The sequence below is a fragment of the Aegilops tauschii genome, chromosome 4 (assembly GCF_002575655.3).
Source record: "Aegilops tauschii subsp. strangulata cultivar AL8/78 chromosome 4, Aet v6.0, whole genome shotgun sequence".
Classification (NCBI taxonomy): domain Eukaryota; kingdom Viridiplantae; phylum Streptophyta; class Magnoliopsida; order Poales; family Poaceae; genus Aegilops; species Aegilops tauschii.
The window spans coordinates 423,250,577-423,265,030 of NC_053038.3; positions in this window are offsets into that span (position 1 = coordinate 423,250,577).

Here is a 14,454-nt window from a genome sequence, read left to right on the forward strand (position 1 = left end):
TCCCCCAGATCTGGCCGAAAACCGTTATTTATATTCCCGGAGATCCGTAACTCCCATTGCGCTGAGATTTTAACACGATTTTTTTCCGGATATAAGCTTCCTTGCGCCCAAAGTAGAGCTCCAATCGACGTTCGAGGAGGGCACAACCCACCACCACGTGCTAGGGGCCTCTGGTGCGCCCTCGTGTCATGTGGGTTGTGTGGGCCTCCGTTTGCGGTGATTCCAACTCCCAAAAATCACATATATTCCAAAATAATTCTCCGTGAAATTTTATTGCATTTGGACTTCGTTTGACATGGATTTTCTGTGATACAAAAAACAGGAACTGGCACTGGGCACTGGATCAATAGGTTAGTCCAATAAATCATATAAAAAGTTGCCAAAAGGATGTAAAAGTTGTATTATATTGGCATGAAACAATCAAAAATTATAGACACGACGGAGACGTATCACTTACCACCAACATCTTACTTTAATTCGGCGGTATTGTTGGATGAAGCGGCCCGGACTGACATTACATGACCGCATTCATGAGACTGGTTCTACCGACGTGCTTCGCACACAGGTGGCTGGCGGGTGTCTGTTTCTCCAACTTTATTTGAATCGAGTTTGACTACGGCCGGTCCTTGTTGAAGGTTAAAACAGCACACTTGACAAAAAATCGTTGTGGTTTTGATGCGTAGGTAAGAACGGTTCTTGCTAGAAGCCCGTAGCAGCCACGTAAAACTTGCAACAACAAAGTAGAGGATGTCTAACTTGTTTTTGCAGGGCATGTTGTGATGTGATATGGTCAAGACGTGATGAGATATAAATTGTTTTATGAGATGATCATGTTTTGTAGAAGTTATCGGCAACTGGCAGGAGCCTTATGGTTTTCGCTTTATTGTATGAAATGTAATCGCCATGTAATTGCTTTACTTTATCACTAAGCGGTAGCGATAGTCGTAGAAGCAATAGTTGGCGAGACGACAACGACCCTATGATGGAGATCAAGGTGTCAAGCCGGTGACGATGGAGATCATGGCGGTGCTTTGGAGATGGAGGTCAAAGGCACAAGATGATGATGGCCATATCATGTCAGATATTTTGATTGCATGGGATGTTTATCGTTTATGCATCTTATTTTGCTTAGTACGGCGGTAGCATTATAAGATGATTCGTCACTAAATTTCAAGGTATAAGTGTTCTCCCTGAGTATGCACCGTTGCGACAGTTCGTCGTGCCAAGACACCATGTGATGATAGGGTGTGATAAGCTTTACGTTCACATACAACGGGTGCAAGCCAGTTTTTTTTGACCTGGAAGACTGCAGGGCTTACACCCCACAGCATTTTATTAATAAAGAACAAAGAATAAGTACCAAGTTCCTCAAGAGGGGGAACAAAAAGAAAGAAAGGCTATACAAGAAAAGCTATAGTACTCTAAGAAATTAAAGAAAGCACTAAAAACTACAACTAGGAAAGGAAGACGTTACAAAATAGATGGCCTTCAAGGAGGTAGAAATCAATCCATTTGAGCAGAGCCTCCTAGTATCTGGTCTTGATCCGATGTGAAAGAAGAGTAATATCATGAATAAACCCATTTCTCCACTGCCTAAAAGTTGGGTTGACATGCCTAAAAGCCCTGTCATTCCTAACTTTCCAAATATTCCACCATGCAAGAAAAACCACCTCTGAGAAAAAAGGCTTATTAAACTCCTTCCTGGCATGTAAGGCAATTTGCACCATATCATTGCTATCTAACCAGGAAACTTGCAGGTAGTTCTAGATTCTCATACTGAAGTTACATTGGAAGAATAGATGATACCTATCCTCAATTACTCCTGTCGGGCATAGGACACAACTAGGTCCATCATTAATTCTCCAATGGCGTCGATGAATCATATCCTTGGTGTTAACTCTGTCCATAATTACCAGCCAAGCAAACATTTTAATTGTCATGGTATAGCAGCTTTTCCAGACCCAGCTTAGTATAGGATTGGCAATAACAGGCTGGTGGACAAAATCATAGTACTTCTTTGCCGAGTACTCCGCCTTTTTCCCATGTCTCCAAGCCCAGATATCATTACAACCATTGTCTAAGGAAGTCCCAGATAACAAGCTTGAAAGCTGATTGAACTCCCTAAAAGCCAGTTCAGACAGTGGCAATGAAAACATTTGCTGCAAATTTCCTGCCTGTATCACTTCCATGACAGAAAGATTCTTCTACAGGCAAAAATAGAAAAGCCTTGGAAACCGTTCTTGCAGAGGAATGCAAGACTGGTCAATCTCCCAATGATCAGACCAAATAGAACAGAATCTCCTTTGCCAACTGTGACAGAGGTAACAGCCCGATACTTGTCCATTAATTTACAAATGTCCCTCCACCAGAATGAGCCACAAAGAATAGTGTCATGAGGAATTCTCTGAAAGTAATATGAGTCCCACACCAAACGAACCCATGGCACATCTGCTTTATTACACCACTGGAGGAGGAATCATCCTTGGGATTAGCCATAAGCTTCTCCTTGGATAGCAGGTTGGGGTCGATCTCCAGCTCCGCTCCAATTGCTTGTAGCACATTGAGAGGCATGGGTGGAGGAGCATCTTCAGACTTGCCATTATCGCCAGCGTCGTCAAGATTGGGCTGGGCCTTCACTTGAATGGGCTTGGACCGCGGACGCCTCTTGGTGGGCTGGAGGGAAAGCTGCTCAAAACTCATAGGTTTAAACCCATCTAGTTTTGTCGTGCTTCTTGTACATCTTCGTACAGAAGTATCCACTAAAGGAGCCACAGTTTTCCTTCTTCTTGTATGCTTCTTGTCATTGACCTGCGGAGAAGAAAAGACCACAGAAGAGGAGGAGTTGTCCTGCAGGCTGCCAGACACAACCTCTTGAGGGTGCATCTCTCCAGACCCATCAAAATCAGACATTACATTATCATTAGCACTAAGAACCTCTTTAGATGAACTTCCAAAAAGAGCTCTGGCAACTGGGCGTTTAGCCACAATTGGCTTCCTTATAACAAGGCTGCTGGGCAAGCTTTGCAGCAAAGAAGATATCCTCTGTGAATCATCAAAGGCAATGGTCCATGTGCGCTTGGAGTATGTCACTGTCCCAAGTGGCTTGAAGAAGATAGGTCTAGGCACCTCCTTGACAACAAATTCAGGCAGCAGATTTTCAAAAGATCTCTTCCAGATCATCTCTGGAGGAAGCGGTGGCCCAGCCACAATCCTTGCCATGCCAATGAATATCTGATGCTTCTGAATGGCAGGAGGTTGATATGGAACAATTGACAAAGGATTTTCCCCAACAGCCAGTTGCACATTGTCCTGTAACTGCTGATCCTGCTGCAACTCATTTTGCTCCTCAAACTGAATCTCCACATGCTGTTCCACAAACCCAGAGGCCTCCGGCTGATCAATGACAATAGAGACCTGGTCCTGCTCTGGCACCACAGGTTGAGGCGGCTGTTGATGCTCATCCTCATTATCCCCCCAGTTTGCATTTCCCCATCCAGCATCACCATTGTTATTGTCCTGAGGCACTGGGGGTGCTATAGGCGCATCGTTCCACCCCAGCATCGGGTACGGCGGAAGAACACACATCAAATATCTTGCAGTAGATTTCCAGGCAATGGGTGCGGATTTCCATCCAGCGGCATTGGATCCTCATCATTTGGCATCTGATCAGCGAAGTCAGCGCCCAACACATAGCAAGCAGCAGTCCACGAAACCTGAGCTCCTCCCCATTCTGCATAGTCTGCAAAGACCACATCACGTGGCACCAATGACGTATCAGGGAAACTTGCCTCCACTAGAGTCCGAACCAAATATGGATCTTCACTATCCCATGACTGAAATTTCCTAAAAGTGCCAACCGCCTGTGATATGAACTCCGTATTGCGATAATCAAGAGGAATTCCAATGAACATAAGCCAACCCTTGCGGAACCCATGAATCCCCTTAAAATTCTCTCCCTCATCATGTTTCATAAATCTAACAAAACAATCATTACCCAGAGGAAAAGGGGTGTCACATCCCTAGCTCCTGGCATTGCACTAGGCTAGCTTCATGTGTGCATCATGTTTAAATTTGCCTAAACTTGAAATGGGGATGTTCAAACCCCAGCACCAAATGAAATCCAACTAGAATCACAAAGAAATATTTTAAATGAACCCAAAATGCCCTTTGGAAATGTTCATCATTTCTGATAAAGGTAAAAACCTCTGCCAAAAGTGATGAACATATTTCTAGGTCATTTATGGATTTTTGAATTAACTCATGTTGTATTTGAATTGGGGAATTTAAATCCTATAAATAATTTAAATGCTCCAATAATTCTGAAACTAGTTGAGGGCTGTTGGGAATAATTTCAATAGTGCCCACAAATATTTTCAGGATTTTTGAAAATGCTCTGGCATTTTTAATAAAGCAGAAACAATTGCAGAAAGTAGAAAACAGAAACATTAGAAAGGAGAGGGAGCCATCTGGCGGCCCAAGTGGCCGGCCCAGCCCACCTGGCCCCCTCCCTGTCGTCTTCCTCCTTTGCTAGGAGGATGGGCGCGTGGCCGACGCACGCAGGCGCGCCCCGGCCACCTCCTGCTTCGTCGTGTCGACGCCTCCTTCCTCCCAACCCCGCGCCAGGAGACGTGGATGAGGCCGTGCTGACCCCCCTCCCCCTTCTCCCCTGGCCATTTTCCCCTCTCCCTCCTCGTTCTTCGCCCGAACAGAGAGCCGTCGCCGCCGTTCACCGTACCCAAGGCCACCGGCCACCCATCGCCCTGCCTCTGAGCCTAGAAGCTCCGCCGTGTCTACCTTGCCCTCTCCACCGAGCTATGCGACGCCGGAGGCCTTGCTTCGTCGCCACCGTCGTCGTCTTCACCGATGGGCACCGAAGATCGCCGGCTCTGATTCACCGTCTCCAGGCCGCCCCGAGCCCACTGACCTGCTCTGCGAGTCCACCATGAGATCACCTTGCTTCTCCCCTCTCCCCTAACTCCCGCGCAAGCTCTAGCCCCACCGCCACCGTGCCCGTGAGCTTCACATCGCCGGCGATGTTGCCGCCGTCATCCTAGCCACCAGAGCTTGCGTCTGAGCGCTTCGTCGTGCTCAGAGCATCTCCAGGAACCCGTATCACTCGCTGGTTCGCCTCCCATGCACCGTAGCCTCGTCCCCGAGGTCGACCGAACTCCGGCGGCCGCAACCGAGCTCGCCGCCATCGACTCCGGCCACCCCAGGCCCAGCCACGGCCACCACCCGATGCGCCATCGAGCTAGCTTTCCAACGCGCCTAGCCATGCGTCATTTGGAGCACTACAGAGGAAACCCGATGGCACAAGTACGCCGCGGACCTCGTCGGCGACTAACCGCCGGCGGGTTTGACTCTTTGACCAGGGGTTTGACCTCCCCTGCGTCACTAACGTGTGGGCCCGGACCCTGCTAACTTCTAGTTAAGTTAATAACTAAATCTAGTTTAGCCACTGACTCACTGACATACGGGCCCCGCCCGGCTAATTAAACTAGATTAGGTTTAATCTTTATTAGGATTAGCTACAGTCACTGACGTGTGGGTCCCAGCCATGAGGTTTGACCTGGGCTGGCGCCTTTGACCTGCTGACGTTACCCCGACATCATGCTGACGCAGTTAACCTTTTTCTGGATTTATTCTTATACAGGAAATTCCAAAAAATACTACAAACTTCAAAAATTCATAGAAATTAATCTGTAACTCCAAATGAAACAAATTATATATGAAAAATTATCAGAAAAATGCAATCTATCCATCTGTATCATTTTCATGCATGTCAAACTAAGTTATACCTGCTGTATAGGTGAAAACATGATAATGACATTTTAAATGCTAAATGTGGAGTTTGCATATGAACCCTTAGTTCATATGGACTTCATTTAAACTGTTGCTAGATGCATTAATGTAAATCATAACATTCTTGACATGTCATGACCATGCATCATATTGTTGCATTGCATTGATTGTGTTTCCTCTCTGTTGCCGGTAATTGCCCCCTCTCGATAGCCGTGATTCCGACGATGAGCTCGATGACATCGATGAAGAACTATAATATCTTCAGAAGTGCCAGGCAAGCAAACCCCCTTGTTCATTCCGATACAATCCCAGTCTCTTGCTCCTGCTCTCTTTTACTGCATTAGGACAACAACGATTCATCTGTTACTTGCTGCGGTAGTTGAACCCCTTATCCTCTGCATGACCTGTCATTGCCACAGTAAATAGATGAAACCCACTAGCATGAGTAGGAGTTGTTTGAGCCCTGATGTGCCTACTCATTCATGCTTGTTTGTCATGCCTGCTACTGCTTAGAGTTGAGTCGGGTCTGATTCATCGGGGATGAGTTGGAATGGTGATGAACATGTCCTACTGTGTGTGAGCTAAGTGTGTGAACACGATTTGGTAAAGGTAGCGGTGAGAGGCCATGTAGGAGTACATGGTGGGTTGTCTCATTGCAGCCGTCCTCAGGAACTGAGTTCTGTGTTTGTGATCCATGAAACAGTTACTACCACGCATTGGGCCCGAAACCAATGGACCCTCTCGGCTTCTTAATCACCCTTGTCCTCTGTCCAGGAGTTGCAAGTAGTTTCTAGTGTTTGTAGTATGCTGGAGGCCGTGGACAGCGCTGACCGGAGGGGTGGGCTGTGATGCGGTAGGCACGTGGCACGGTGTACCGGGCGCCCGTTTGGTGTCTCGGGAACCCTGCACACATCGTTCGGGGTCGTATGTGGAAACCTCGGCTGGACTCCCTGCGGATGGAACCTGAATAGGCGATAAACCTGGACTAGAGACTTGAGTGTTTAGGTAGGCTGTGGACGACACCCTCGCTGGGCTTCCGCTTGAAGGTTGCCGAGTACATGCTGTGTAAACGGCGGTAAGTGGTGAGAGCGTGTGTGACGAAGTACACCCCTGCAGGGTTAACATGATCTATTCGAATAGCCGTGTCCGCGGTAAAGGACTTCTGGGTTGCCTATAACAGTTCATAGACAAGTGAAAGTGGATACTCTAAAATGCGCAAGATAAGCGTGAGTGCTATGGATGGCGTTCTCGTAGGGAGACGGGAGCGGATCCATAGTGGAGTATTGATATGGTGAATATGTGGACTCGTGTGCGCCACCTCAAAAGAGTTACTTGCAGTCGTAGTTAGGATAGCCACCGAGTCAAAGCTGGCTTGCTGCAGTTAAACTCCACCACCCCTTTGTTGGTACCGATGCATATGTAGATAGTTCTGATGTAAGTCTTGCTGGGTACATTTGTACTCACGTTTGCTTATTTTATGTTTTGCAGAGAGACATCAGTCTCGCTAGTAGTTCCGTGTGGACTTCGACGTTTAGCTTGATACCTCAGCTACGATCTTGTGCCCTCGGCAGGATCTAGTAAATAGTCAGGCTTCTCAGCCTTTTTCATTTGTAGATGTCTGTACTCAGACATGTTAAGCTTCCGCATGTGTTTGACTTGTATGCTCTGAATGTTGGGTCATAAGACCCATGTTTGTAATATCTCGCTCCTCGGAGCCTAATGAATAAATACTTGAGTCGTAGAGTTATGTTGTGATGCCATGTTGTATTTACACATATCGAGCATATTGCGTGTATGATTGAAATGCTTGGTATGTGTGGGATCCGACAATCTAGTTGTTTATCCTTGGTAGCCTCTCTGATGGGGAAATGTAGTCTTGTGCTTCCATGAGCCATAGTAGTCCGCTACAGCCCGGTTCCCCGGAGTCCTGCTAGCCCAGCACTACTGCTCCGGAACACTTGACTGGCCGGCATGTGTTTCACTTCGTTCCTGTGTCTGTCCCTTCGGGGAAATGTCACGCGGTGACATCCGGAGTCCTGCCTAGCCTGCTACAGCCCGGGTTCCCGGAGTCCTGTTAGCCCAGTGCTACAGCCCGGATTCGCACGCTGCTGACCGACATGCTCGATGTTGATTCATGTATGCCTGTCCCCGTAAGTTAGTGCCACTTTGGGTTCACGACTAGTCATGTCGGCCCGGGTTCTCTGTCATATGGATGCTAGCGACATTATCATATACGTGAGCCAAAAGGCGCAAATGGTCCCGGGCCATGGTAAGGCGACACCCGTGGGAATACCGTGCGTGAGGCCGCAAAGTGATATGAGGTGTTACAGGCTAGATCGGTGTGACTTAGAATCGGGGTCCTGACAGCGTTGGTATCAGAGCCTGACTGCCTGTAGGATTACCAAGCCAAACTGGTCGAAGTTGAGTCTAGAAATGCTTTAGTTATATGTAGGGGAATTGATTGTGGGAGGGAACGTAATCCTCTTTTTACTCCTTTACCTTATGCCCTTCTGAACTGAGTCACCCTCTTCTCTTCTACGGGGATTAAGAACTAGGCTTCTCATCTTTCTATCAGGATCACGTGTTACTAATCTGTAGACTTGTAGGATTGTTGGATTTAAGCCCCAGTTCAGTTTCTACTACTTCCGTGTGTTCATAGTTGGTCTCGGAACCTTGATATTGTGCTTCCAAGTGGTTATGCCACCATTTTTGCAGGATGTCTCAAATCTTTTGAGCATTTACAGCCGTTATGCTGTCTGAGTCATCCCAGGCTTCTAAATAATCTGATGCATTTGCAATCCCTTCTTTCCGTTCTCGATGTTCCTTTCGGCCAGATTAACCACACTAATCGTTGAGTTGAGGTACTCTGTTTCCTTGACATATATGTTGGAGTTATTATTATGACCCTAGGTGTCTTAGAGGACCACTTAGTAATCTAGCAATGCTTGCATCCCCAGTGTGATGATTCTGGCCATTATTCTCGAAAGCATCCCGTGATGCCATTTAGTTACTAGGCATTCTATTTCTGGGTTCATGAGCCCAAGATTCACTCCACTTACCTCCTGTTGATAGTGTTTGCTCGTTCCTTTAGGATATTAGTAACCTTGCGACAGTCCTCGAGGTCCGTGGTATTTCCTTCTTCCAAATACCATGAACCATCATGGCAGAAGTTCTTTTAACCAAAAGATCACAACCAGGGCGCTCTTGAGGAGTACTCCATTCATATTGTGACTCTGCCAGTCGTTCCTCTTCTGCATGGGTTATCCGAAAGAAATATGTTGAATTTGTTCGACATACTAATCCATCCACAACTCAGAAAAACATATGTTCCTTTGGGTTGTCCCTCTTTAGTTATTTTCTAGCCCTCGTCTATCAATTGATAGTCAGGAGTAATTATGCATTTGTGTTATCGATGCCTATTATTCTTGTGGTCTGTCAAGCCATTCTAATCCGGAATGACTAGGAGAAACAAACTCCAGTACCTCGTCCATCTCTGGGATTGGGTCAAAGTAGTTGTATTCCGCAGATCAAATGCCTAACCAGCTTTTGTTCTGTTCTACCTTCGAGTATTACCCCCTTTATGTCGAGAATATCGTAGGAATTGCACCACCTTTTGTGAATTCTTGACGCAGTGATACTCCTCCCCATCATCATTCATTCTCGGTCCCGTGTTATTGTAACCGGAACACCGACAAGTGAATCGTGATGCGTGAAATCAATACTCCTAGCAACTCCGTTGCTTGGTAGTTAAAGGACAATAATTTCATCCTTAGCGTGTTGGTTATTGAATCACATCCTAAGGTTGATCGTGCTACCCAGTCCTTATTCCCGGTGCACTTTTTGATCAATGAGTTAGGATAGTGTCAGTCCTTGCTTATTCGGTCATATCGTGTTGCCCTGAAAAGCAAGATTGTTCTCGAGCTTAGAAACATATCGGTGGTACGTGATTTTCCGAATATCTTCTCGGAAGTATCACCAGGTTGTCACCTGACCGCTATGTTGAATTCGTGATCAAGTTGGTTTCCTGTAAACCACCCCTTCTCCAAGAATCCGTGTTGGATACCCCTGAGCTAGTTGGTCAAGCTAAACAACAACTTGGAGAGTTGGAAGATAAAAGCTCGTCTAACTTAGTTCATGTTAAGGGATATCTTTGTGTGCGTGTGTGTGTGTTGAAGAAAGATGATATCTCCATCGATTGGTCCTCGTGACCAGTTGTTGGATCTATTGCCTTGTCAAAACTTTGACTTGAGTATGGGCTATTGTCAAGTCAAATCAGAACCAACGATGTTCGTAATGTTGTCTTACTCATGGTCGATCCCTCGAGCATACACCATTATATCTTTTGGTCTGACCAATGCTATCTTCGTGTTCACTTAATTATGGAACTCCATCTATATGGGAGCCTGGATAAATTGTTGCTGAGCCCACCGGCAACATTTTTATCTCCTCCATGATTCATAATGAACATATAAGCTAGTGTTGGAAACTTTTTGAAAGCATTTTCTTCGTGCTAGCTCATGAAGTATATGTTTGGATGAAAGAAGTGACTTCGTCTAAGCTCATGTGCATTAGTTGTAAGTTGCCGCCGTGAGTTCGAGAAAGATTGTTTTTGTTTCCTTTGGTACCATCCCAAGTCAATCATGCACGTGCAAAGTATTCTGTGGTATGATAGACTGATCATCTTCATTCCATATGCATCCCTAGCACACCAAGCCACTGATTGATTTGTTCAAGATAAAGGAGTCTGTTCTAAGGTGAATTTTTTGGACTTCCACGCGTGGAGACTTCGATGTCATTAATGATGGTTCCCCACCTGAACTCGGTAGTGTTGTATTGTAAGACTACTCTGTGGTCATGCTTGTCTTGGACAACATGTTCACATGTGTGTAGCAGAACCAGCTCATGTTTTGGAGCTTGCTATTGTAGTTCATCTCCCGAGAGTCTCGCAACGTTATCTCGTCGACTTGTGTTGCAACTCTTCTTTTCAGACATGTGAGTCTGAAGTATCCTGTTTCTAACCAGATCTGAATCTCAGGAAGATATGATGGTTGGAACATTCCAACATTTGCATTTTGTTCCTAGCTTGCACCGTCTTTGTGCCATTTTACTATGATCTGCCTTCTCAGTAATTGTTATTCAGGATCATCCTCAAAAGTGGGCTTACCATGGGTCCCATCCATTTCCGATGATGAAAAAAATCATCCATTGTGTTGTCTTCAACAAGGTAGTCCCCATCATCCATTCTAGTTTGAGTATGCCATCCTTTCGAACCCCTTTAAACGAACCTTTGTAATTTGCCTTAGGCTGGTATGAAGAGTTTCAATGATCTATGCATCAAAACTAATTCTTTTTGCCACTTGAGGGAATAATTCTACGAGTCACCTTTTCCAAGGTGCCCCGTTATGGAATCATGGCAATTTTCCTCGCTGCTTTGAAACCCTCGTCAAATTATTTCTTCCGCCCCTCCTGATGCATGTTTTGCCTCTCAGCTCTAGAGATGTTTCTATATCTCATTCCGTGAATTGATCTTGTGATCATTAAGATGATCTTAATTTGCTCGAACCTCAGAAAGATCGATTCTTCTAAAATTCTCTCTTTCTATTCATTGTCATGTTGGATGTAGTTCTCAAAGCAAGACGTCGAGATCAAGGTGATGCAATGAATCAACATCTTCGAGAAGAGCAATTGGATCATGAAGATCGTGTTAGTTTGTGTCCCCTCTGTCTTCTTACCTCACGTCTTGAATCTCGGGGCGAGATTCTTGTTTAGTGGGGGTGAGTTGTCACATCCCTAGCTCCTGGCATTGCACTAGGCTAGCTTCATGTGTGCATCATGTTTAAATTTGCCTAAACTTGAAATGGGGATGTTCAAACCCTAGCACCAAATGAAATCCAACTAGAATCACAAAGAAATATTTTAAATGAACCCAAAATGTCCTTTGGAAATGTTCATCATTTCTGATAAAGGTAAAAACCTCTGCCAAAGTTATGAACATATTTCTAGGTCATTTATGGATTTTTGAATTAACTCATGTTGTATTTGAATTGGGGCATTTAAATCCTATAAATAATTTAAATGCTCTAAAAATTCTGAAACTAGTTGAGGGTTGTTGGGAATAATTTCAATAGTGCCCACAAATATTTTCAGGATTTTTGAAAATGCTCTGGCATTTTTAATAAAGCAGAAACAATTGCAGAAAGTAGAAAACAGAAACATTAGAAAGGAGAGGGAGCCACCTGGCGGCCCAAGTGGCCGGCCCAGCCCACCTGGCCCCCTCCCCTGTCGTCTTCCTCCTTTGCCAGGAGGATGGGCGCGTGGCCGACGCACGCAGGCGCGCCCCGGCCACCTCCTGCTTCGCCGTGTCGACGCCTCCTTCCTCCCAACCCCATGCCAGGAGACGTGGACGAGGCCGTGCTGACCCCCCTCCCCCTTCTCCCCTGGCCATTTTCCCCTCTCCCTCCTCGTTCTTCGCCCGAACAGAGAGCCGTCGCTGCCGTTCACCGTACCCAAGGCCACCGGCCACCCCTCGCCCTGCCTCTGAGCCTAGAAGCTCCGCCGTGTATGCCTTGCCCTCTCCACCGAGCTACGCGACGCCGGAGGCCTTGCTTCGTCGCCACCGTCGTTGTCTTCACCGACGGGCACCGAAGATCGCCGGCTCCTATTCACCGTCTCCAGGCCGCCCCCGAGCCCACTGACCTGCTCTGCGAGTCCACCGTGAGATTCCCTTGCTTCTCCCCTCTCCCCTAACTCCCGCGCAAGCTCTAGCCCCACCGCCACCGTGCCCGTGAGCTTCACATCGCCGGCGATGTCGCCGCCGTCATCCTAGCCACCAGAGCTTGCGTCTGAGCGCTTCGTCGTGCTCAGAGCATCTCCAGGAACCCGTATCACTCGCTGGTTCGCCTCCCATGCACCGTAGCCTCGTCCCCGAGGTCGACCGAACTCCGGCGGCCGCAACCGAGCTCGCCGCCATCGACTCCGGCCACCCCAGGCCCAGCCACGGCCACCACCCGATGCGCCATCTAGCTAGCTTTCCAACACGCCTAGCCATGCATCATTTGGAGCACTACAGAGGAAACCCGATGGCACAAGTACGCCGCGGACCTCGTCGGCGACTAACCGCCGGCGGGTTTGACTCTTTGACCAGGGGTTTGACCTCCCCTGCGTCACTAACGTGTGGGCCCGGACCCTGCTAACTTCTGGTTAAGTTCATAACTAAATCTAGTTTAGCCACTGACTCACTGACATACGGGCCCCGCCTGGCTAATTAAACTAGATTAGGTTTAATCTGTATTAGGATTAGCTACAGTCACTGACGTGTGGGTCCCAGCCATGAGGTTTGACCTGGGCTGGCGTCTTTGACCTGCTGACGTTACCCCGACATCATGCTGACGCAGTTAACCTTTTTCTGGATTTATTCTTATACAGGAAATTCCAGAAAATACTACAAACTTCAAAAATTCATAGAAATTAATCTGTAACTCCAAATGAAACAAATTATATATGAAAAATTATCAGAAAAATGCAATCTATCCATCTGTATCATTTTCATGCATGTCAAACTAAGTTATACCTGCTGTATAGGTGAAAACATGATAATGATATTTTAAATGCTAAATGTGGAGTTTGCATATGAACCCTTAGTTCATATGGACTTCATTTAAACTGTTGTTAGATGCATTAATGTAAATCATAACATTCTTGACATGTCACGACCATGCATCATATTGTTGCATTGCATTGATTGTGTTTCCTCTCTGTTGCCGGTAATTGCCCCCTCTCGATAGCCGTGATTCCGACAATGAGCTCGATGACACCGATGAAGAACTATAATATCTTCAGAAGTGCTAGGCAAGCAAACCCCCTTGTTCATTCCGATACAATCCCAGTCTCTCGCTCCTGCTCTCTTTTACTGCATTAGGGCAACAACGATTCATCTGTTACTTCCTGCGGTAGTTGAACCCCTTATCCTCTGCATGACCTGTCATTGCGACAATAAATAGATGAAACCCACTAGCATGAGTAGGAGTTGTTTGAGCCCTGATGTGCCTACTCATTCATGCTTGTTTTTCATGCCTGCTACTGCTTAGAGTTGAGTCGGGTCTGATTCATCGGGGATGAGTTGGAATGGTGATGAACATGTCCTACTGTGTGTGAGCTAAGTGTGTGAACACGATTTGGTAAAGGTAGCGGTGAGAGGCCATGTAGGAGTACATGGTGGGTTGTCTCATTGCAGCCGTCCTCAGGAACTGAGTTATGTGTTTGTGATCCATGAAACAGTTACTACCACGCATTGGGCCCGAAACCAATGGACCCTCTCGGCTTCTTAATCACCCTTGTCCTCTGTCCAGGAGTTGCAAGTAGTTTCTGGTGTTTGTAGTATGCTGGAGGCCGTGGACAGCGCTGACCGGAGGGGTGGGCTGTGATGCGGTAGGCACGTGGCACGGTGTACCGGGCGCCCGTTTGGTGTCTCGGGAACCCTGCACACATCGTTCGAGGACGTATGTGGAAACCTCGGCCGGACTCCCTACGGATGGAACCTGAATAGGCGATAAACCTGGACTAGAGACTTGAGTGTTTAGGTAGGCTGTGGCCGACACCCTCACTGGGCTTCCGCTTGAAGGTTGCCGAGTACATGCTGTGTAAACGGCGGTA